Source organism: Equus przewalskii, chromosome 12, assembly GCF_037783145.1.
Source record: "Equus przewalskii isolate Varuska chromosome 12, EquPr2, whole genome shotgun sequence".
In the NCBI taxonomy this organism is placed as follows: domain Eukaryota; kingdom Metazoa; phylum Chordata; class Mammalia; order Perissodactyla; family Equidae; genus Equus; species Equus przewalskii.
The window spans coordinates 28,949,359-28,973,866 of record NC_091842.1 but is presented as its reverse complement, the minus strand read 5'-3'; the positions used below and the strand labels follow the sequence as shown (position 1 = coordinate 28,973,866).

General features: G+C 50.7%; 1 protein-coding gene and 1 long non-coding RNA gene across 2 annotated transcripts in view; one reads left to right on the top strand and one right to left on the bottom strand.

Moving 5' to 3' along the window:
• The window catches only part of XYLT1 (xylosyltransferase 1), a 304,820-nt gene that overhangs the window by 109,938 nt on the left and 170,374 nt on the right, over positions 1 to 24,508 (top strand). The window lies entirely within an intron of this gene.
• Positions 17,829 to 22,997, bottom strand: LOC139074754 (uncharacterized). Its single transcript, XR_011524476.1, has 5 exons — positions 22,907 to 22,997; positions 22,673 to 22,753; positions 22,357 to 22,492; positions 21,326 to 21,408; positions 17,829 to 20,137 (listed from the first exon to the last, which is right to left on the bottom strand). It is a non-coding gene; the product is annotated as an uncharacterized lncRNA (long non-coding RNA).

Genomic DNA, 24,508 nt, shown 5'->3' with positions numbered 1-24,508 from the left:
CTATCTGAGGCCTCTGTAGTCTGGTGCCTACATTCGTAACTGAAGGACATGCTAAATTTCATTAGAGTTAGTGAAAACGATTATGAAAATAAATATGTACATATTCAAGACCTCCAGAATTCTCTCCATGGACCCCCGAGTCCATGGAGACCTGGACAAGGACCCCTGGGCTAGAGGGAGAGACACATCATTGCAAGATGGTGTAGACTCATGGAGTGAAAAGGTGAACAGGGTGACCTACATTCTTTAAATGCGTCATCTTGCTGTCTTTCTCTGTCCTTTCTTGTTTGTCCTGACCATTTATAGTTGAATTGTTGTAAGATAAATGGGCTTTTGATATTTCTCGTCGTGGGGTGTTATCAGGTCTATGATAATATAGAAGCACCCCAGTACAACCCAGAACAATCCTGGAAGGCTTTCTGGAGGAGCCATTGCCCCCACCATGTCCTAAAGAGTGAGTAAGAGTAGGCCAGGAGAGGCAGCAACGAGGGGACGTGGAGGCCATTACTGACAGAGAGAACAGAGATGAAATAATGGGTCCTATCAGGAAATCACAAGAAATAGGGTATTAGTGAACAGGTGAGGAGCAGAGAATGGCAAGAGGTGGGACTGATGAGGTAGACACAGGCCCATTTAACGTGGACCACATCAGGGAGCTTGAGATTCATCGGGCAGGCAATGGGGAGCCACTGGAGGTGTTTGAGCAGCAGAGTAACCAGGGTCCAAGATCCGTTTGAGAAGATCATTCTGGCTGCTGCTTGGGGAATGGATTGGAAAGGTGAGCCTGGAGGCAGGAGGTCCAGAAAAGGGACATTCAATCCAGAAAAGCTATGATGAAGGCCCAAACTGGGGCGGTGACGGTGGTGAAGGAGAGGAGGGGACAAATCTGAGAGCCATTAATATGTACAGTGGACAGAACAGGATTTTGGCAAGCGGGAGGAGGGCGCAGAAAAAACTGAGATAGGAACGCGAGAATAAAGGACGAGTTTGGAGGGAAGACGTTCCTTAAACAAGATCCTCCTTGAACACGGGAGTTCATGCACTATCTTGGGAGGTTGTCAAGGGGCAGGTGGAGCGCAGAAGATCTTAAGGAGCCTCCCACACCTGTTTCCCCAGAAGATCAAGCCGTGGGGGAGCTTCCTCGGACTTAGCAATGTGGCCTCGTGCACCCGGAGCTCGGGTGCAATTGCAGTACTCCAAGTTCAGGGCTGGCCGCTGTCTCCCAGGGATGAACAGAGGCAAAAGGTAGTAAGAATTAAACCACTTTTAAAAAGAATAAACCTACACTTTGCAGGGATTTATATGGCTTTCTGGGGCTGAATGATCATTTTTTACAGCCACGCTGGTGTTATATACGACCTTATAAAATGTCGTGCTAGCATCGAACGAGCATCGTGTTGCGGAGCATACGATTTTCTTTTGTGAGGGGTTTTTAGAGCATCGTCTCTGGCTTTGCAGGCAGGAAAGCCGCACGGCGCTTCCTTCGAGAGAGCAGGCAAGAGTCTTCTCTGGGACTGCTCGTCACTGTCAAGGTTTCCTGCCCGGAGGAGGCAGCCACTGGCAGGCAGAGGGGCTGCTCTGTCACACGTGCAAAAGCCCCCAAATTTGCAGATGTCGGCTCAGCCAGGTCAAAGGTCAGGCTGGTCCTTCCTCCGTGGAATTCAGCCTGGCTACACTCGCCCTGACCAATTTAGAAGTTGAGCTTTTCCAGCGTATGTGTGTCTCTTTGAGGGCCTGGGTGGCCCCTGGGAGAATCACACACACACACACACACACAAACACCCCAGTGGGGGATGGGGTTCCAGTGTCAACATCCTGTGATTGGATGCGCATCTCTTTTTGTCCCTTCCCCATCCCTTCCCCCGACCTTGGACACCTGCATTCAGGATTCACCATCGACCAGGAAATAAGATTTTTTTTCCCCACTGGAAAAGTGCAATCAGACGACAGGATTGGGAAGCGCTGGGGAGCTGCACTTGAGGCTTGGGTTAATTGTTTTCTGGTTAACTGGGAGTTAGGAGAAGGCTATTGTTTCAGTTCTTGCTTTTAAAATATTTCCAAAGTGTGTCAGTCCGCATTCCCGGGGTGTTAAATCCATTGTAACTGGATCTGTTTATGGTGATTCAATTACATGGGTGTCAGTTTCCTCTGTGCGTTACCTGCTGCGTGCTCCAGCCACGGCCCCCTCTGCGCCTTTCTCCATACTGTGCCCCCCACCTGGGGTCTTCCCTCCCGCTCCTCCTACAGACAGCCTCCCCAGGCCTCAGCTTCTCCACGGCAGCCTTTTCCAAAGAGATGAATGTGAACTGGCGGCGCACAAGATAATTCACGCGGTGCATAAACAAACCTTAAAGAAATTAATAGCTGTTTATATTTCTAGTTGCATTCTGTTTATGGCAAATTATACTTGTTTTTCCTCCAATTTATGGGTAGTCTTTCCTTTTTAAATTAGTTTGTTAAAAAAATCGATGAGTTGATTTAGAGGGCAGTGGTAAATAAAGAAAACTACAGATGCCACATGAATTAGGGTAAAAATGGAAAAGTTAGCAGATGAGTGAAATCTGGGACAGGTGACTGGCCTCTGTCCTCTTCTGGAATCCCACCGCAGCGGGTGAGTAGTTCATTCATTTTCTGGTCTCAGTTTCCTCCTCGTGGTGCCTGCTCCCTGTGTTGGGTAGCCGTCATTCCAAGCAGTCAGCAGCTGGTTTGTATTGCATCCACAATTAACTGATTTTTTAGCATGGGATATGTCACCGCCCCTGCTAGACTCCACGCTCCTTTGGAAAAGGTTTTTGTAGACACCATCAAACTCTACACATGCCTAGGTGGTTAGCAGGAAAAAGGCCTTTTCAGAGAAGGATTTACTCTTTTTTGCTCTAAAGTATGAGTTTAAGTGAAAGATGGGGAGAAGACTTGCATATTGCAAGTCTAAGAAAGAGGCAGGTAGTGGGGTGGCAGCCATGGCAGGCAGGTCCCACTGCAGCCACCTTTCTGCTGGGAAAGGCCCTGACTATGGAGAAAGGCTTGGCAGCCCCTGCTCCAGGTCCTCATAGACCCCTTTGAGCCCAAGATCAGCCTGTCAATCACGATGCATCAGTTGGGCGAAGACGTTTAGCAAGCGGTTGTTGACTGATGACCAGTTTGTTGTGAATGTCCAGAATCAGCATTCTAAACAGGCACTTCACACCTTAGCTCCACAGCCATGCTGTCCAATATGGTGGCCACCAGCCAAGTGGGGCTACCGAGCTTGGAAATGCGGTCAGTTCCAGCTGAGCTGTGCTCTGGGTGCAGGAAAGACGTGGTAGGAACCAGGTAATGTAACATATTGCATTGATGCTTTTTCACATTGATGACATGATGAAATGATAATATTTTTAATGTGTTGGGTTACATATAATAGATTCTTGAAATCCATCTCTCCCATTTCTTTTGACTTTTCCTAAAGACATGGCTACGAGAAAATTTCAGGTTACACAGATGGCTCTCACGATGATGGACACTGGGCTGGCGCCAAGCCGAACCTGAGAAAAGCTCGGGAAACAATTTTTCTTCTTAAATTGTGATTTTCTCGATTCTGAGCTCAGAGTCTCCTCCGAGGCAGCAGGAAGAGATTTCAGTTAGTGGATGGTTCTGGTTAGTTGAGTTCAGTTAATCAGGGTTTTGCCTCTAATTGCAGCCACTGTCACCTCTCCCCAGGTGCGTGGGCGCTCTGCTCTTAGGTGTGGCTCATGCTTTCTCCGGGTCTCCTGCCGACGAGTCAACAGCGGGGGGCTGTGGGAGGCAGACTCTGTAGGGTCAAGAGGTGAGGTGGCTGCTGGTTCCCACCAGAGGATGTGATTGTCCCGTTGGAATAATTCCGAGCAGAAACTGTGCCCGGTCCCTGAGATAGGGAGGGTTTGGCCTGGCGACCTTATCCTAGGGAGCAAAGTGGGCAGGGAAGTTACATTCAGGCCGTTGGAGCGCCTCCTGGTTTTCCACAGATGATAAGGCTGCACATCATATGAAGTTCAGCCCTTCCACCACTGTGTGGTGGGGAAAAGCGGGCGGCGTGGAGTCATCCCTTCTCGGTTTGAGTCTTGGCTGTCGTACTTATCAGCAGTTCCGTCACGGATCCTTGATAAGCCCATCAGTGAAATGGGGATGTGAGCATCTACCATTTGTGTGTGTGTCTATCTACCTACATATTCGATACACACAGATTTCTTCTTTCCAAAAGGGTGGTTTAATTCCCGCCCCCCCCCCCCAAAAACAGCAATACAACCCCAACCAAATCAAGAACAGCATTTAATGAAAAACAGATGTGTCAGTTGAGCAAACCGAGTTCCTCCAGCCAAAGGCTACGTCTGGCCCTCCATGTCTGCTTTCCACTGACTAACCGAGGGTTTGGTTTTGCATGGCCAGAGGCAGACATTGGCTCATTCTGTTTTGGGGCCAAGGAGTCAGGCTGTTGGTTTATGTAATGCTAGGAGGACACGGCCTCCACCCTCGTTCGGACGCCATGTCCAAGTTTCAAGGGTTTTACCTTGGCTAGTGAAGGCTGCGGCCTGGGAGCGAGGGACGTGGCCAGCAGCCCTCAGAGGGCCTTGTGTGCTGCATGCAGCTGGAGCCACCCTGCCTCCTCCAGAGGCGACTGTTGTCTTCTTGGCTTAGAGGCGGCCTCGCCTGTGCATGGAGCCCAGGGGGTCTCGGGAGGGCGGCCCACCTGCTCTGCCCGCGGACTGGCCAGGCCCCGGTGGAGCATAAGCATGCCTTCCTGCAGGACAGCGGGCATCTGTTGGCGCTTTCCCACAGCATCCCATCCCAGCAGATCAAGGGGCAGTCTCCGAGGCTCCTCCAGTGCTCCCATGCCATCTAGTATGTGTGTCGGGATTTCACTGCTCCTTGCCCATCCCCCATCTTGGCGGGGATGTTCTCCACGGAAGGCCCAGCCTTGGGCACCTCGTGGCATCCTGGAGTCACGGCTTTGCTGAACAGCTCTGGGGGATTGAAGTGGTGTGGTTCTTTGAGCAAGGTGGGTGGTGGTGTTCTGGAATCCGGCAGCCAGCCAGCAAAATTTCATAATCCCAAGTCTGGATCAACTTGTTCCTCAGCTCCTTCTGGGGGACCAGTGGATATGGATGGAGAATTGCAAGGACCCTGGGCAGCCCAGCCCAGCTCTCAGCTGTTTGCAATTCTCTGTTTATCTGTGTGTTTTTTGTATGTTCATAAATGAACAAACAGTTCTTTTGTGAGCACATGCTTGCGTCAGTATGGTTTCTACCCTCGTGGAGTTCACAACCGGGTTTGTGTGTGTCCTTGTGTGTGTGTCCATAAGAGTGTTTGCATATGTGTGTGTGTGTGTGTGTGTAGATCGGTCACTGACGCAGTGACCATTTATGGAGCACTCCCTCCGTGTCAGGCTCTGGGGCTGAGAATACTGTTCCCATGCGATCCTCACCACCACATAGGTCCATTCAACACATAGTGATGGAACACCTACTATGTGCTCGATGCTGTAGTAAGTGTTCAACATCGAGAAGTAGGACCTTTTAGAACTTACCTTATTATTAACCTCATTTCACAAATGAGGAAACGCGAGCTGAGCAGGCAGGCGCCTTAGCTGGGGGTAGACATCCAGTAGGTCCCAAGCTGGGACTCATAGCTTGCGCCCCTAACCATGAAGGTCGACTGCGTCTTTTGCATCCATGGGTAGATTCCTCAGTGGATGTGTCTAAAAACTCATCTGTGTCCATGTTTGTACAAGTATCGGACCCAAAGCCAGGGGTTGCTGGTTTTGCGAACATACTTTACCCCTCTGGCTACAATATCTATTTCCATGAGACTTTGTTTCTTATCAGTAAAGTGTTTGATGATGTCTGTCTACCAGACTAGAGGAACATGAGCAGGGGGAGGGTATGGGGCAATGAGATAACGTTCAAGAAAGGCCATTGTGGACTGAAGAGAATCATATGGATGAAGGAAGAAAAAAATACATTGATAGAAAGAGTAACTATTGGGGGAAGAAAGTTAACTTTTATCGATTCTCTGTTATGTTTTCCATTTGATGCCCATAATAACTCAGCAAAGTGGGTATTTTATCCCCGTATTATAAGAGAGGGAAACTGAGTCTCAGAGTAACGAAATGGCAGAGTCGTGGTCTGAATCCAAGTCTGGCCCTGTCCAGAGCCTGTGTTCTTTGTTCTAGACCCAGGATTGGTAAACTCTGGCTCACCGGCCCAGTTTGGCCAGCTGTCTGTTTCTGTAAGTGGAGTTTCCTTAGGAACACAGCCACTCCCATTTGTGGCAGACTGTCCATGGCTGCTTTGAGCTGCAGAGGCGGAGTTGAGCCACTGTGACAGAGACCATATGGCCCACAAAGATTAAAGGCTCCACTGTCTGACCCTTTACTGGAAAAGTTTACAAACCCCTGATCTAGACTCTAAGGCCTGTGATAAGAAAGATGTTTTAAAATACGTAAATAGAAATGCTATAAATTGTGAATATGCACATATATTGTACATACGCACGTGGACAGCAAAACTTCAGCCAACTGCACCCTTTGGGGGTAAGACAATCCTAATTTTCGAGAGAGTTCAGTTTTACCCCTAGGGGATCTTTCTAAATTATGTCACCCATTTCCCTACATTCTGAAACATCATATGCTGGGCATGTGTTAAACCTTCCTTGAAGAAATCTCACCATCGTTTCAAGCACTGGGGTTTTCTGAATTCTGGTTTTCAAGAATGGCATCAGGAATAGCTCTTCACTGGGTTGGCCTGGGGTGTAGTGGTTAAGTTTGGCACACTCTGCTCTGGCGGTCTGGGTTCATAGGTTTGGATCCCCAGTACGGACCTACACCACTCGTCAGCCATGCTGTGGCAGCAACCCTCATCTAAAGTGGAGCAAGGTTGGCACAGATGTTAGCTCAGTGCTATCTTCTTCGAGCAGAAAAAAAAAAAGATAAAGATTGGCAACAGTGTTAGCTCAGGGTGAATCTTCCTCAGCCAAAAAAAAAAAAAAAAAAAAAAGACTAGCTCTTAACTCAGTGCCCCCAGTCCTTTTTTTAATCTTTCTGTCTGCTTTTTGATCATTTTTCCTCTTCTTGCATTTCTGACCCCCTGTTATTTCTCACCGTTTTCAATGTGCCTGATTGTGACCAACAGCTGGCTTTGCTTCTCAACTCTAGAAATCATCCAGCTCCTTCAAAGTGCACACAGAGGAAGCAGGGTCTGATGGAGAACCTGCGACACCTCCTCTCCCTCCTAGCCTCAGCTGTCCTCTGTGGCTGAGGTCTGGGGAAGCAAGGTTACACGTGTGTGTGGGTCTCCTCCCGGCCTGTTCCCCTCTCCCTGCTGGCCCTGTCGTTGCAGGGTTCAGACCAGTGGAAGCCAAGGGTGCGGCAAGCCCTGGAAGCAGATGGTGAGTGTGGCTGGCTCCTTGCGCTTTGCAAATACCAGATCTTAACCTCAGGTTGCAGCTCGAGGAGCTAGAGCTCGCTGTGAGTTGCTTTAATCCTGATCACAGGTGTTCGTGGAGGCAGCGTTCTTTGAGTCCGGTTCACAGTGGTGGAATCTGAGACTTGGGAAAGGCAGGCTTGCCTGTGAAATCAAAGCACAATTTCATATTCAGAGATGCGGTTTTAAAATAGAAACCGATTGTAATCAAGTGTGAAAAGGCAATAGTCGTTTGTTTCTAATCATTCCACAGAGCGTGGTGACCTATTTTTATTGACAGGTGTTTTATCTACCTTGTGAGTAGCTCTTATTTAAATCTACACGCTTGGCCTGCCAGATGCTTTTAAACCCACTTTTGTTTTGGTTGGTGGTTGTATTTCACCTTCTGCCACCCGCCGGGCCAGCCTCACGGCCGTGTGTCCTGGGCAGCCACGCAGGGCTCCATGCTCAGCAGGGCCGTGCGCTTGGTTGCATGCTCTGCTGTCACTGGTTTGAAATTCTTAATAATTTTTGAGTAGGAGGCCCTGTGTTTTTGTTTTGCCCTGGGCCCTGCAACTTACGTAGCCGATCTTGACCATCATGGAATGGCATCATGACACGTCATACGTGGAAAGACCTTAGAAATCAGCCTTTCAAAACTCCTCATTTTAAAAGTGGAGGAACTGAGGCCCCCCAAAAAACTGGAACTGACTCGCTTGAGGATGGTGCCTTGGCATCTCAGGAGGATGGATGGTAGGTTCAGACAAGTGGGACGCTCTGATCTTGAGGTCCCTCCTGATCACAGCCTCTGCCTCCTCCACAGAGACACTGCTTCCAGCTCAGTTCATGCTGAGGGATGATGAGCGAGTTTAATAAATAGTGGTCTAAGTAGTTAATACTGAGGAATTTCATTTTGCTTTTCACCCCCCCTTTCCCCAACAAACGTGCACACAAGTTTAACCAGTTTTCTCTGCAGTATTCGAAAGTGGTTATTGATTCTAATGGTATTCATCTTAGTGGTAAAAAAAAAAAATCTCTCAAAAATGCCAGCAATTTCCCTAAATTAAAAATTTGAGGGGCTGGCCCCCTGGCTGCATGGTTAAGTTCACACGCTCCACTTTGGCAGCCTGGGGTTTGCGGGTTCGGACCTACACCCTGCTCATCAAGGTATGCTGAGGCGGCACCCCATATAGAGAAACTAGAACAACTTACCGCTAGGACACACAACTATGCACTGGGGCTTTGGGGAGAAAAAACAAAAGAGGAAGATTGGCAACAGATGTTAGCTCAGGGCGTCTTCCTCAAAAAAAAAAAAAAAATTGGATGGCTTTTTTTTCCCCACTTATAGAAGTGATACGTTCCCATGGTTGGAAATTTGGAAAATGACCAGGAAGAAAACAAATCACCATGCCACATGTTTTCTGTGTATTTTTTCCAGCCGTCTTTTCCATGCGTGTGCATTTTTCACGTAGTTGATCTCAAAGTGTATTCATGTGAACTTTTCATGTTCCATTTACTATTGTGTTAGATTAAACCATGTGAAATTGCTGTTTTTGTGGGTCAGAAAGGGTTGAGTCTTGGCAATTTGATGTTGTTCAATGCAGTTGCAGAAGCATCTCCTTAAATCTTAGAGAATTCTTTGTAAACATCTTATTTATCGTCTCTATAAAATTCCATCATGTGGCTGCGTGCACTTATGCAACTTTTATCGAACCAGGTGATAGACAATTATTATGTTTTTATAATATAATCATTAATATACTTCTTATAACGTTTTACATAAATAATTATATATAAATAACTCTAAGTCATGACGCAATAAAACATCTTTTGTTTCTTGGCCATCATAGATGCAGAGTCTTTAAAAAATAACTTTCATTATTTTTTATGTTAAAAAAGTTGGCATTTTATAAAAAAGCTTGCAAAAAGTAGACTGAAAGAGAGAAGGAAAATCGTTGTCCCGAAGTGAGATCTTTGGTGACTTCCTTTCTGGCCTTTGTTTCTTGCATTTATATGCATTTGAAAGCCTACATTTTTTTGTCACCAAACAACATGTGGTGAACATTAAATAGAATATTATGAGTCTGATTAAGTGCATTCCCGGTGCCCGTGGGGGATGTTTCAGGAAAGAGCCACTCCAAGTGTGCTCCATGGATCAGCGCCAGTCACAGAGTGCTTCCCCCTCTCTGTGCCGAGCGAGTTCAGAAATTGAGGGCAAGCTTTTAGAAACTTTTACAGTAATTGGACATTGCGTGGTATCCAAGCATGTCGACCTTTTTTCCTCTTTTTTTGATACTTCATCTTTTGTTTTATTTTACAAAACTCTCAGCCTGAGGTAGAGAGGGGAGAAAAAGACCTTTCAGCTTGGCTGGACGGAGAAGCATTACTCTGGAACCCAACCAGCATCTGGGGCCACAGCACAGGGAGGGGTGGAAGCTTGCTCTCAGATCCTATCCACACGGGTCGTGTGGGGCTTTTAAAATTCCTCTGTCTGCTCTCTCGTGGTATTTTTATTTTTCCCTCCCTTCTTGCTGCTTTCAATGAGAGTGTCTCTCATTTCCTCTTTCCTCCCTTTTCTTCTTCTGCCTTCTTTTTCTTTCTCCCTTGACCTGTCTTTTTTCTCACTTTCCCCCCTTCTTATCTCTTGGCAGCAAGGGAGGGAGGGAGCTAGCCAACCACACAACCAAGCTTTTTGGAGTGAGTTGGGAACTGTGTCAACAGGATCTGAGCTAGGGTCTCAGTGTCTCTGTCTAAGGCAGACATGCTTGTGTATCCAGCTATTGTGGCCTGTCTTCCTCTAACTCAAGAGGAAGGCTCTTTCTTACCTCATAGATGCTGGTTGCATGTTAGATCTGAAGTTGGCCAGCTCCGAATAACTTAGATATGTTTTAAACCTGTTATTTTTTTAATGTTAGCTCTATTTTGGCATTGTCACGATCCCTGCCATCTCTCCTTGGCGTAGAGTCAGCAGCTAGGGTAACTGGGCATTTCCAGGGACCTGTGCGATACCTGATCTTTTTTCCAGCAGAATCAAAAGCCCAGAGAAAACAGTGGGTTGGTGGTGACGTCCCGTGGCCGGTGATCAGGAGCGAGTGGCATCAGCTTCGGAGCGGTTTCTCAGACTCCATCAGCCTAACGTCCCCTGGGCCACATGCACAAGTCCAGTGCTGCGAACGAAGCAAACAGCAATGACGACATAACTGGCTTTAGTTAAATAATTTGCTGTTTACGGCTTCTCTGTTATGAATCGGTTACAAGCCCTTTTAAGTGAAATTGGATAGACGACAAAGTGTTGGTTTCATGTGTTTTATTTGCAGTTTAATCAGCGTGATCCAGCTGCTGGAGTGGGGAGAGTTGAGCCGGGGTTTTAATTATCCCTCCTTTGCCCGAGTTAGGAATTCCCGATGGTGCCGTCTGCTCGAAGATGCCAAAAACCGCATTGTTCTTTAATTAGCTGTTGTAATTGTTTCAGTGTAATCTCCGTGATTAGCAACAGCATTAAATACAGCAGGAAGAAAAGGGCTGTCCTCTATGTGCTGCCCCAGTAAACAGAGCCTTTCTCCCTTCTGGAGAGGGATATCACAGAAAATCAATTAGAACCCAACCAGCATTGATTGGAAAATGATAAAGACCAGCCGCCAGGAAGAAGAGATGGCTCCGGGGAGTTGGTTTATGGCCCCCACTCGCCTCGCCTGGAGAGCTCTGCAGCCTTGACCTGTCACCCAGGTGTTTGGACAGGGCCCCACTGGATGGCTCTGGCCCTCACCAGGGACGGGGAAATGGCCTGGATTGACACCAGCTGTTGTCTTGGCTGCGGGTCCTCTGTTTCGTGCATTCAACCACAAGCTTTGACTGAGCGCTTCTTTTGTGCCAGGCATCATGCCAGGTGCCCAGGGATACAGTGCTCATCAAGGCAGGCGCAGTCCCTGTCCGCACAGAGTCTGGAGTCTAGAGGAGGAGACCGATATTAATCAAACGCTTGCACGAGCAATGAGTTCATTGTAAATTGTGAAAGCCTAGAAGGGCAGGTAGGAGAGAGTTTAACAAAGGTACTTCATCTGGTCTGAGGGTCAGGGAGGGTGTCCCAGGAAAGTGAAATATAAGCTGAGATCTGACGGGTGAAGAAGAGTTAGCTGGACAAAGAGGCCCCAGGAAGGGTGTGTGAGTCGGAGGGAGCAGCTTGTGCAAAGGTGCTGAGGCAGGGAGGAGTCTGGCCTACCTTTTCATCCTTCTCTTACAGGCAGTAGAGTGTTGGGGGGGAGTGTGCCACATTCTGGATCTAGGCTCCATGAGTTCAAATCCCATCTCCACTACTTAGCAGCTGTGGGTAACTCTTCAAGTGCCTTTTCACCACTCTGCCTCAGTGTCCCGGGCTGCAAAATGGGGATGCTGATGCTGATGACAATAGTAGTATCTAGTTCACAGAGTCCTGTGGAGATTAAGTTTATACATGTAAGGCATTCAGAAGGTTGCCTGGCACAGGTGAGGCCCCGGAAGTGGGAGGTGGGGCAGCCTTGACTTTGGAGTCAAAGAAAATGGGCTGAAATCTAGATCTGCTGTGTGCAAGCTTCATGACCTTGGCCTACTTACCGAACCTTGTGAAGTGGGGACAATATCCACTAACCCCGAAGTGCCTGGTGGTTAAGGAAGATTTGTCAGACCTGCTGCAGCCTATTGGAGGCGCTCAGAGAACAGTAGCTCTTGTCACTATTCTAGAAACATCTGCCTGGCCCATGGCTGGGGGCTGATGCTCAGTAATGGTAAGTTCCTTTTGCTTTTCCTTCTTTCTTCCTCTTGCCAGCAGGCCCGTTGTCCCCACACTCCCAGAAGGGAGAACTCTGTGGCAGGTTTCCCGGCCTCGCCACTGTTGCCCTTTGGGGCAGGGTAGTTCTCGCCCGCGGGGGCCGCCCTGTGCACTGTGGGGTGGTCAGCAGCATCTCTGGTCTCTATTTGCTGGATGCCAGTAGCACCTGCCCCCAGGTCAGGATCCAGAACGTCTCCAGCCATTGCCAGGTGACCCCTAGGGAGCGAAATTGCCCCCCGCTGAGAACCACCGCTCTAGAGAAAAGTCAGAGCAAGTAAGACTGGCTGGCAGCTGGGAACGCTGCAACCTGATGCTAGGATGCAGGCGGAGAAGTCTGGAGGGAGGGGGTCCTTCGAGGGGGAGGAGCTTACAGCCATTCTCAATTTCGGCTCCACGTTGGAAGCACCGAGGACGATTAAAGAACTAACGCTCAAGCCCCACCAGAGACGCTGATGTCGTTGCTCTCGACGCCGCCCGGGCATCATGATCGTCGAAAGCCCCCAGGTGATTCTGATGGGCTGCCAGGGTTGGGAACCGCTGTCTCGTTGAACAGCTGTCAGACCTGTGTGACAGGTGAGGTAGGCACAGGGAGCCCTCATGTTTATGTGCCACGTGGTACTGTTAGCATTAACCCCATTTGAACAGTAAGGAAACTCAGGCACAGAGTGGTTAAGAAACTTTTCCAAGATCACACAGCTAAAAGAGGTGGAACCAGGAATGCGACTCAGGTCAGGTGGTCAAGAGCCCAAGCCCCATTGCCTTAGGGGGCGGGAGGAAGAAGTGGACGTGGGCATTGGGAGTGGTGTGTTCGAGGCTCTGCAGAGTGGGTTGGAGCAAGGTCTTAGGGCGTGCAGGTTGGAGGAGAGGCCAAGCCTTCCTCCGTTCTCTCATTGAATCTTTATTGAGCTCCTGCTGTGCTGGGTTCTGGAAAAACACTGCAGACCACAACAGGCGTGGGCCCTTTCCTCAGGAGCCTAACAGTCTCGCCGTCTGTGGAAGACACAGACAGGAGTCCAGTAAACAGCACTTAATTTATACCTGCACGTTGGTGGCAACAGGAAAATTAATAAGGAGCTGCTATCAAATCCAGCGGAGTGGGCTGTTTCATACAGGGTGGCCGGGAGAGGCTGAGAGATGGATGAGAAGCAGCCAGTGGCTGAAGGAAGGAAGAAAGACTGTTCCAGGCAGGGGGAACAGCACCTGCAAACTCCCCGCGACTCAGCATGCTTGGAGCGATGGAAGACCTGACGTCCCACAGGCAGGGCATGAGGACGTAAAGTTTGAGGAAGGAAGAGGCCGGGTGGCACAAGCCGTTGTCCCATTCGATGGCCGAGGAAACTAAGGCCCAGAATCGGGGCGGAAGCGTATCCTTCCCCCAGGGTCCCGCCACTCGTGTGAGAGCCTGAATTCAGATCCGGGCTGTGTGGCTTTGACGTGGAATGTTCCAGCATGGCCCCCATTTCATCCTCTGCTCATTGATCGGCCTCTGTGTTCGGATGTGGGGTCTGGAAAATACAATTAAGACAGGGCTCCTCCTGTCAAGCTTCTGAGATCGAAGAGGTAGAGAGAACTCAGGGGAGGCGCCCACTGACCTTGAACGTAGTAGGCATTTCATAGACCTTTCCCGGCCGCTTCTCAGCTGCCTGTGAAGTGCCGGCTCTGTAACAGATATTTTTCATTCCAATGATGCGTCTTTGGGAGGAAGCTCTTTACAATAGATGTGTCATCATTATCCCCATTTTACATACGTGAAAACCGAGGCCTGGAAAGTGGGAGCTCCCCAGCAAGGGTGTAAGCAGACCTCCTGACAACAGCCGACTCTTTCTTCCGCCGTGCCTTTCTGCTTTGCCTCTGCGTTGTCCAGAGCGCCTGGAAGTTCATCACACACATTCGTAGAATCGTTAACGAGTTCACGGGGCCGGGTTCCCAGTGCAGCGCGCCGGGGGTCTGCATCATTGGCGCCCGCACGGCACGACGTCGCGTTTTGTGGAGGCGCCAACCTGATCCTAGCGTGCAGGGAGCAGACCTGCGGCCAGATGTGAGAACCAAGCCGGGCCCCCACCCTGCCCTTGCTGGAGGAGCCAAGTGGTTTATAGGACAAAATAAAGTCTCAGCCTTGTGGGGAAATCTCCCCCTCCCCACAAACGCCGGGGGCTGGTGTTGTCCTTGGAAGTCAAGCCGACTCAGCAGGGTGTCCTGTGCTCGGGCAGTGTAGCCAAGTGGTTAGGAACCCAGGCTTTAGAGTAAGATCAACTAAACCCAGGTGCCAGCTCCCGGGTCCCCTTTCCTTCCTTCCTCGAGTATTGATTCAGGCTCTGCTATGTGCCAGCATCGCTCCAGGCGTCAGCCATACTAGGAATCCAAGCTCCCTGACTTCATGGAGCCCAGCGAGATGAAACAGACTATAAACACCTCAGCACAGACGTGAGTGAGAAAACTTCAAGGACGTGGAAAGGAGCTATGAAAAAGATTAAACTGAGTGATGAGATGGGTAATGGCTGGTGTGGGGTAGGTGATATTTGAGCCCAGCTTTTAGCTTTGAATGATGAGAATAAGCCAGAGAGATGGAATTCAAGGATGTAGGGAAGAGTACTCCATACAGAGGAGTGGCATGTGCAAATGTCCTGAGGCAGGAATGAGCTTGGCCTGCTGGTTGAAACTGGGGATGAGTGAGGAGAGGAGAGAGGAGTTTATAGAGGTGGGCAGGCGCTGGATCCCATAAGGCCTCACAGGCCACAATCTGGAGCTTGGATTTCATTCTAATTACAAAAGAACACGTGAGATTAATGAGATCCTGCATGTAAATATCCTCTCAGCGCCTGGCACGTGCGCTGGGTTCCATAAATATCAGCTGTTGATGTCGCTATTTACTTACGGTTCCTTTTTCTTTGGGCACGCCTTCCCCAGGCCCCTGGGGTAGCAGTCATGGATCTCAAAGGTTGCCTTTCCCCTCTCCGTCATAAAGGACGCAAGGAGAAGTTCTAGTTCAAAGAACCGTGAAGAGATGGCACGAGGCAAACACCCAGAAATGGCATCGCTCGCAGTTCCTCCTTGTCAATGAAGAGAGCCCCATTAAGCCCGCTTGGGGTTTAAAAGTCAGTTTTTCAGATCCCACATGCTGCAGACAATTGGGTTCACCCCAAATCCTTCCACTATCCAAGGCAGCCAAATGGGGGTAGACCAGGGCCTCAGAAGAAGGGACCCCGACTCAGAAATCTGCACAGAGTAGGGAGGCAGGGTGGCTGGTCCCCCACGCTCCCGCCCCCAGCTGTCATTTGAAACTCTGTAAATACCCGCTGCCAATAACCTCCGGCCCCGGGCCCAGATGACACGTGTAAATATCTTCTCCATGTGCTATCCAAAGGCTCAGTCAATAAGCTTAATTTCCTGTGGATTCCACTGTTTGATTGCTGCAGCCTAGAAAACTGATCAGATCAAAGCTGTGTGCCTTGGGGAGGGTAGTTGTGTTGCAAGCGGTGGGACATGGTGGCAGTAAGGCCAGCCAGCCTGCCTGGTGGCATCTTGCCTGATCCCTCTTTGCTCTCACACTCTGCTGGGGCCTGGCCCAGGGACGGCCGCAATTTCCTAACCGTCTTCTGGCATCTTCTGGGAACTTTGCGGATTGTCATCACACTCTCGTTGGCCCCGTGTCGAGGCACAAAGATCGTGATTTAATCCAATGGTGAGAATCTTGCAGAGTAAAATCAGGGCAAGATCTTCTGGTTTGAGTCCAGAGCAAGTGGATGGAAGGTCAGGGGGCCCTGGCCTTGGAGTCAGACCTGGGATCCACCTGTAGGTTGCCTGATGTCTCTACGCTTCCATTTCCTAACCTAGGAATCATTCTGTGTCTACCTCATCGAGGTCACTTGTTCGCCCATTTGTTAAGCACCTGTTATGTGTCTGGTTCTGGGCTACAGTGCTGGAGGAAAGGCGATGGAAGTCATACCCTTGTCTTGATGGAGGAAAGAAGCAGAAGAGTCTGGAATTGAGGGAGGTCCTGCATGTGATTGGGGCTTGAGAAAGGGCTCCCGGGGGGCTGACATTTAAGCCGAGATGCAAAGGATGGGGGGGGGGGTGAGCACAGGATGTGCAGATGCCCAAGGTGACAAATGCACAGAACAAGAAACGGACAGAGATCGAGGTGGCTGGAGGGAGGGAGAGAGGCTTGAGTTTGGGTTGAGTGGAGACCCAGGAAGCAGACTGGCTGTCATCCAAAGGGCTTGCACCATCTCTTGGCTGGCGTTTTCCCGTAGCCTCCACATCTGCCTCCCTCCTTCTCTCTTTGCCACCCAGCAGGCTATTCTCAGTGCAGCTGCCAGAGCTGTTCTTTAAATCATGAGTCAGATGAGGCCATGCCTCTGCACAAAACCGACAGGTGGCTCCTCATGCCATTTGGAGTAAAACCAAGGCCCAACTTTAGCCCAGCTGCCACTCACCTCTGGACCTCATTACGTACTGCTTCCCCCTCACTCATACCTGCCGGTCACATCACACCAGGACCCAGCCTTTCTCCTTTCTGTGACTAAGTTTCCAGGTGTCACGTTATGAATTCTATAATACAATGCATCCCTTTTTGCTTTGGCCACCAGGAAGCTCAGAGCCTCATCTAATGTCAATTGGAATCATTCTGTTTGCTTCAGTGTTTAAAGTTTCCCCTCCCCCACCGTGGTTATTGATTTTCTTTCTCTAGCGTAGTGGTTTTTCTGGTTTCTGTGTTTTCCCTTGCAGGCCTTCCTTTTAGGGAATGGGAGGGTGTAAATTGTAGTTTGGTTTCACATGCTGCTCTCAGCTAATTATGCGTCCATTCCCCCTCCTAGTATGAGTTCTTTTGGAGCACAGATCTGTCAGTGTCATTCAAGGTGAAGCCATTGATGGGGGTGAGAGGGGAGCTTCTGGTGCTCTGAGGGGAAATTGTAATGCATACTCTGGGATCTAGAATCTGGGGGTTTCTACCAGGCACTAAAAATGACTTTGACCCGGCCACGTGCAGCTGGGGTGGACTGACTGTGCCCTCGTCCTCCTCCTCTGTGGCACCCAGGGGGGCTAGTGTGCGGTGATGGATGAGCCTGGAGGCTCCGGGAGTTAGAGCCCCATTGAGCTCCTGGCCAGAGTGGGGGGCCGTGTGGACAGTCCTGGACCACAGTTCATCCCCCGAGGAGGGCCTGTCGCTTCAGAGCTTTCTCCAGAATCTCCAGACCCAAAGATTTCAGAGTTGTTCAAATCATTCCTGGACCCAAGGGTTGACTTTCAAAATCAAAACTGGCCGCTAGGGGGTTCTCCAGGCTGGTTTGACCTGCAGAATGTTTTAAAACTGTTGGGTTTGAATGTTCTTGAGGCTGGACAAGCCCTGTCCAGTGCCCCCGACCCTCCCAGAGCGGATTGGCTGATAATTGATGACCATGACCCATTGATGCAACCTTTGATGATCAACCCATGGATGTCCGAGGCTGCGTTTGGAATCTCTGGGCAGAACAGAAGTGAAAGATCCCCCTTACCTCTGCCCCTGCGATCCCACTCTCTCCCATACAGAGCAGGGAGGGTAACAGTTTGGGGGGGGGATCCTTTGAGCCTGACCCACACTTTCCAGTTGAGGAAACTGAGGCTCGGAGAGGTTAAGAGCTGAGGTTATTTATCAGTCCCCGAAGACTCTTGTTTCTACATCCAGGCAAAATGGCTCCCAGCGCCGGAGTGGATTTTTTTAAACGTTAATTTTTCGTGGTTTGAACTTTTTTTTCCCCCTCATGAAAGGACACCTTTTTTGCCTAACTACACAGGCAGCATTATAGCAACATGAACGGAAGGCCACGTGGAAGAAGGAAAGAATTCACCCACGGCCCCACCGCTCTGGCCACAAGTCAAGCAGTGTGCTTGGGTCCGAGCGTCCCTGTCCACATGCCTAGATTGCCTGGACATATTTGTAAGCACAGGGAGCGGTCCCTTCTAAGGAGCCCAACAGGCCATAAAAGTTAGCAGCAAAATGAGGGCCCTGTCTGGTAGGTCGCTGGCCACTAAGGCGGTGTGGCTGGAGGCCCTGTTCATGAGGGGGCCCTTGTCTGGTGCTGTAAGGCCTCTCTGTGTGTCCTCTCTCCCCACTCCGGTCCACCCCACCCCAGCCCCTGCGGCCAGGGGCCGAGAGTTGGCCGAGAGGAAGGCCGAGCAGCTCACTGCTTCCTGCTTCCTGGCCCACAAGCAGCCTCTGTGGGTTGCCAGGCGCCAGGGCAGAGGCTGGGACGTGAAACAGCAGATTCTCGTTTGGTCCTGATGTTGGCAGACAGCCCGGGACAGCCCTGCAAACGTCACCAGACCAGGTACCTGGGTGGACCCGGTGGACAGGCGCACCTTGGAGTTGGGAGCCAGGCGGCCTGGGAGCCAACAGCACAGGGCATCTGTGGCCAGCGCTCTCTCCCCAGCTTCTCTGCTCGGCCCCTGCCCTTGGGGCTTTTTCCAGAGAACCCGGTCCTTCAGGTTGGGCCTGGAGCCTCCATTTGGCACCCGGCAGTCCTTTTCAGATGTGGATGTTCCCAGAAACATCCCTGATCCACAAGAGTTTGCATAAATACCAGAACTTGCCAGAGAAGCAAAAGTGAGTAATGACTTTGAGCCCCAAGACTGAAAAGTGGCTTTGAGCCAGACTTCTGGAGTTCACTGTCTGCTCCCAGCCCGCCTCATGCAAGTCCTTGATGCTCCCTGCGCTTCTGTTTCCTCATCTGCAAAATGGGTTCATAATAGGGTTGTTGTGAGGACTCAGCAGTGACACACACACACACGAGTGCATAGAAAACGTGAAACCAGTTAAGGTCTGTGCTCTGGTTCATAGTCTTGTACCGATGTTAAGGGCCTGGCTTTCATATGGCACCGCAGTTACATAAGATGTCACCATTGGCGGAAGCTGGGCGAAGGAACACGGAACTCTCTGTGCTGTCTTAGCAACTTCCTGTGAGTCTGTAATTATTTCTTTGAAAAAGTTGAAAAAGAAAGAAAGAAAGAAATGTTAATGTATGTAAGGCCTTAAAACAGGGCGTGATGTGTGGTAAGCATTCCATGAGAGTTGGCTGTGACAATGATGACCAGGAGGAGGGGGGTTTGAGGACGTGTATTCCAGTCTTTGCGGTGCTGTGCCACGAGACAACTTGCAGGTTAAGAGGAAGCAGAGCTTTTGTGGCCTCCTGGTTCCCTCCCCTCCCTTCTCCCCCCGTCTCCCTCCGCCCTAGCCCAAGCTCCGGGCACAGCCGACAAGTGACACCCCTGAACCCCTTGCTCCATGCAGCTTAGTTTTGCTCATGCGGTGCGCTCTAAGATGCTCCCCTAACCCTTGTCACCTGGCAAGCTCCCCTCCATCCTTCCAGCTCACACATTCCCTCTTCTAGAACGTCTTCGTGGGCCCCTCTGAGCTCTGCCGGGACCCCCATGAGGCTGTCGCTCGGTGGTTCTCAAAGCGTGATCTGGGACCAGCAACGTCAGCACGAAGAACGGGAGAGAAATGCCAATTCTCCTGCCACACCCCAGCCCTCCTGACTCAGCACCTAGGGGTGCGGTGCGGTGGGGTGGGGACCAGTGAGCTGCAGTTTTCCCAGCCCTTCCAGGTGGTTCTGATGAGCCTGCTCTGGCCCAGCACCTCCCCCACTGACAGATCACCTGGGATCTTGTTCACATGCAGCTTCTGATTCAGCAGGTGTGGGGGGTGGGGCCCGGGAGTCTGCATTTCCAGCAAGCCCCCCGGTGCTGCTGCTGCTGCTGCTGCTGCTGGCTTCCTCAGGGCCAGGGTCCACATCTCCTGCCCTGCCAGAGGAGTGGAACTTGGCGATTTGTTGTTACTGCTGAACTGATGCGTGCGTTTGCAGAGGCTGATTATCCCGGACAGGAGAGCCGGTCTTCTCTCGGCGGAGGGGGAGGGCAGGGAGGCCCCGGCTTCTAGCTGGTCCTGGGAAAAGGAAGCTTGTAAGGGGGAGGGGAAGAGGCAGGCCACCTATTCCCCCCGCCCCAGGCAGGCCAGAAGCCACGCTCTTCCCTGTTGCCTTGTTTACCCTAATGGTGTCTGGGAATGGAGCCATGGGACGTGACCCCTGAAAGGAACACTTTTTAAACTTGGCACAAGCCTGTTTCTTCCTCCTCCCCACCAGTGCATTTATTTATTCCCCAAACGTTTACTGAACTGAGTAGGAACGAAGACACATTCGTGGGCAGAACCAACGTGGGCCCTGCCCTCGGGCAGCGTCATCTTGTGGTGGGGACAGGTGTCAGTCACTGAGCCAGGCTGTGATGAGCTCAGTGTCCTGAGGCTGTTTAGCTGTGGGATTTGGCAGGGGAGGGTCAGCAGACTTCCCCTGGGAAAATGACATTTAAGCTGAAACGAAGAAGTGGAGTGTGGGTAAGGCTGATTTTAGGAAGAGGAAGTGGCATGTGCAAAGGTCCTGATCGGAGTGAGAACCTGGTAATAGCTGGAGAGAATGCTAAGAAGCAAGAGAAAGAGGGGGAGGGGGGAAGCCGGGGGTGGGCAGGAGCTGGGCCTTGCATGCTGCAGAGCAAATTCCATCTTTATCCTAAGAAAAATAGGAAGAAATAGAAGGACTTTAAGCGAAGGAGTGGTATCTGAGTTGCCTTCTCTAAGGGTCACTGTGGCTGCTGGGTGGAGACGGGGAGAACGGGGGGCAGGGTAAATACAGGGGCACCTCTATACAGGAAGCTGCCGCTCTTGTCTAGGTTCAGGTGATGGTGGAGCCGGACAGGAGTGGATGAAAGACTTGGAGAAGGATGGGAGCCGGGGTGTGAGGAAGAGGAGGATGTTAAGGAAGTGTCCGATAATTCAGCTCAGTTGTAGCTCCTTCCTTAAGGCAGTCCTAGAAGTTTCCATCTGATTCCATCTTTATAGGGGTGATGTGCTCCTGCACCAGCCTCCAAGCCCAGCTGCCTTTGAACTCACGTGACCTCTCTTTCCTGCCACCTCCATTCCCAGTGGCTCCTCGACCTGTGCCCCTGTGACCTCTGCATTTTACTGCCTCCCTGTGTAGCTCCCTCAGTATCCACCAAAGGGTATGTTCAGACGCTGGAGAGAGGCATGAATTTCTCCACCTCTAAGCTCAAGTCACAAACACACAGCTGAACTCCATACCTCTTCGTCTTCTTGACTGCAGTGGGTCATCCACAAAGGAGGAACATTAAACCACTGGGGACAAGAAGCACTTCCAAAGACTCCTGTGAAGGAAGAGGAATAAGAGGCAGGTGGAGGGGTGTGCATGTTTCCTGCGACAGCCACATGCAATCTTCAGGGCTGTGAACATAGGTTCTCAGAACAGTTGCCCTCTTAACAAGGCAGAGCACAAACAGGACATTCTAGCAGCAGCTGGGAACCGAGCTGTTGTCTGCCTGTGGACCGCCTCTGTTCTGCTCATCCATCATGACTAAGAGCCGGCTGAAGGAGCGGAGGCAAGCCAGGGTGGCGGGTCAGCCTCGTCGCCTCGCTCCTTCGGCCCTGCCTTCTTCCAACAGGTATTTGCTGAGTGAGGGCCTGCTGGGTGTCAGACACTTTGAGACAAGTCGTTCTCAACCAGAGGCAGTTGTGTCCCCAGGGGATATTTGGCAGTATCCAGAGACATTTTTGGTTGTCGCAACTGGGATGCAGAGGGTCTAGTGGCTAGAGGCCAGGGATGCTGCTAAACATCCTGCAGCGCACAGGACAGCCCCCCAGCAAAGAACCCTCTGGTCCCAATATCAGTGATGCTGAAGTTGAACAGCTCCTGTTGTGGACCCTTGCATTTCTCTGAACCTCCTGCTTTCCTCCTCTCCTTTGGGCAGATATCTCCTGAGCTCTCTTTGCATGCTAGGCTCCGAGCGAGACATTTGCTTTTCCACGAACTTCATTTCTTCTTGTCACCCATGTTTGCCTCCATCCACCACTGTTTCCTCAGTATCAGCTATGGCGCCAGGCGCTGTGCCAGAGCCTAGTGCCACGGACTCTGCCTCCTAGGGCGCAGGAAGGCCCCTGGGCGTGGAAGCAGCCCAAGCCCCGATCAATCCCTCCTTTTATTCAGGGCAAAGTTACAAATGGGCCAGAGTCATTGGAAAGATTTTCCACCTCACTGTGCGGAGAAGCCCTTAGGAAAGATGCATGCATGGACCCCCTTGTACCAGGACGTTACGGACCTTGGAAAGGCAGGAAATATCTCTTGGCTTTCTTCCTGCCACAAAAACTGCCTTTCAGGTCAAATTTCCTCTGTGCCCAAGCACATTTGATTCAAATCTATTCCACTGCCAAATGTAAATAAAATAGAGATGACTCCTGTAATGAAAAAGAGAAATACCCTGGTGTGGTAGTTTGGACTTCCAGAAAATAGAGCATTCAAACTTCAGGCTCAAATAACTAACGGATTCCCAGGCCCCAGGCGCTGGCCCACTTATTCCAGGCAGCACAAGCAAGCAACTGCCAGAACATGCACTGCCGAAGAGACCAGATGCTCACGTTCAAGGCTCAGCTCTGACTCACTCCAGCTGCGTGACTTTGGGCAAGTCACTTTGCCTCTCTGGGCCTCAAAACCTTCCTCTGTAAAATGAGGAAGAAAGTCAGCATGTAGGGCAAAAATCTGGTGTCTGAAAAAGTCTGAATTTTGGTTGTCTGTTGTATAGTCTCTCTCTCTCTCCGGTTCTCTCACTTTTTCTCATACTCTCACTCTTTTTCCCTCCCCCAACCACCTACCTTTGAATTCTCTTCATTTGGATACACTTGTGGTGGATCCCCACCTGTCTTAGCCTGCTGGGCCTGCTGTGAAAGACCATAGACCGGGTGGCTAAAAACAAAAGGGATTGATTTCTCAGAGGTCTGAAGTCTGAGGTCAGGGTGCCAGCGGCAGACTGCCGACTTCTTGTTGCATCCTCACGAGGCAAAAAGAAGGCAAGGGAGCTCTCTGGGGTCCCCTTTATAAGGGCACTAATCCCATTCTTGAGGGCCCCACCCTCACGACCTAATCACCTCCCCACGGCCCCGCCTCCTGATTCTACCACATGGGGTGGGGTAGGATTTTAACGTGAATTTTGGGGGGGAAACAGACGTTCGGTCTATAACACCGCCGCCTAATCTCATCCTGGAGGATGCGCCTGGTAAGTTACTGGGAAATTGATCCCCACGCGCCAGGGGAGGGTCAAGAACTTCCAGCTGCTGGTACTCAGAGGCTCTCGGGGTGACTTTCTAGTTGCTGTTCCATGTCAGGTGCACTTCACTCCCTGTGTGTAGGGGAAGTGAGGAAGTACACAGTTGTCCTCAGCTGGAGAGGGCACCCCATCTCCCAGGGCGAGCCTTTCCCCCGAGGCCAGAGGAGTGAGGGGTGAGTCCCAGCTGGGTTAGAAGCAGTGAGTAAACCGCTCACCCCCCGCCACCCCGGGCTCCCTGTGGCTGCCAGAGCGTCTGCTGGAAGGGGGGTCGGCACACAGGAGTGGCTGTTCCCCACATGTGTGGGCCCCGAGACCTGGCTCTTTTCGTCTGGAAAGAAAAGTTCTCCGGAAGCCAGAGTCTGGGGCTTGTGGGGTCTTACAGTTATGAATGCTTAGTGGAGAAACACTTCATCTGTTCAGCGCTGTTAAGAAAGAAGGTATTCTGTATTATAAGTAAAGGTTCCAGAAAACTAAAGCTGACCTCTGTCAGTGCCACACACACACACACACAAAATTTAACATGTCTTCGTGGAAGATGTGTCACCTCTTTCTTGCCCTATATGACAGGGGCTGAAGACCAAAATGCAAAATGTTCTCGACGGCACCATCATTGTCCTTGGCTGTGATGCTGTGCTGTGATTTTGTGATACCTGATAGAGACGTGAAGGTGTGATGGAGCCATTTGCCCTTACTCTCACTGGCCCTTACGATTCTGTTCTCCACTCCCTTCCCGTCCGCATCATCCTCAGTGAGTTTCTTCTAAAAAGCCTTGCTTATCTCTCTTCCCCTCCCCTCTCCGGCCTCCCTCTCCTCTCCTCTTTCTCATACACACACAGACATTCTAGCCTGCTATCCACTCGAATCCAGAAGAACGTTTTCGTGGAAATCAGAGAAGGTCGTTAGATTAGGAACGGTAGATTTATACTCACGATGGATGCATGAACTTGAACCCAAGTCTGAGAATGACTTGCCTCCTGTTCTAGAGCGTCAAGACCAGGGTCATCCTGACGTAGGGACCTGGGACGAGCTTCCAGTCAGCTCCTCCCTGAGCCTGGGTCCCCTCTTCTGTAAAACGGAGAATATTCGGGGTCACTGTGAGTTGTCAGTGGAACGAAGTCTGGCTGCTGGGGTCCTGTCTTCCTTGCCACCC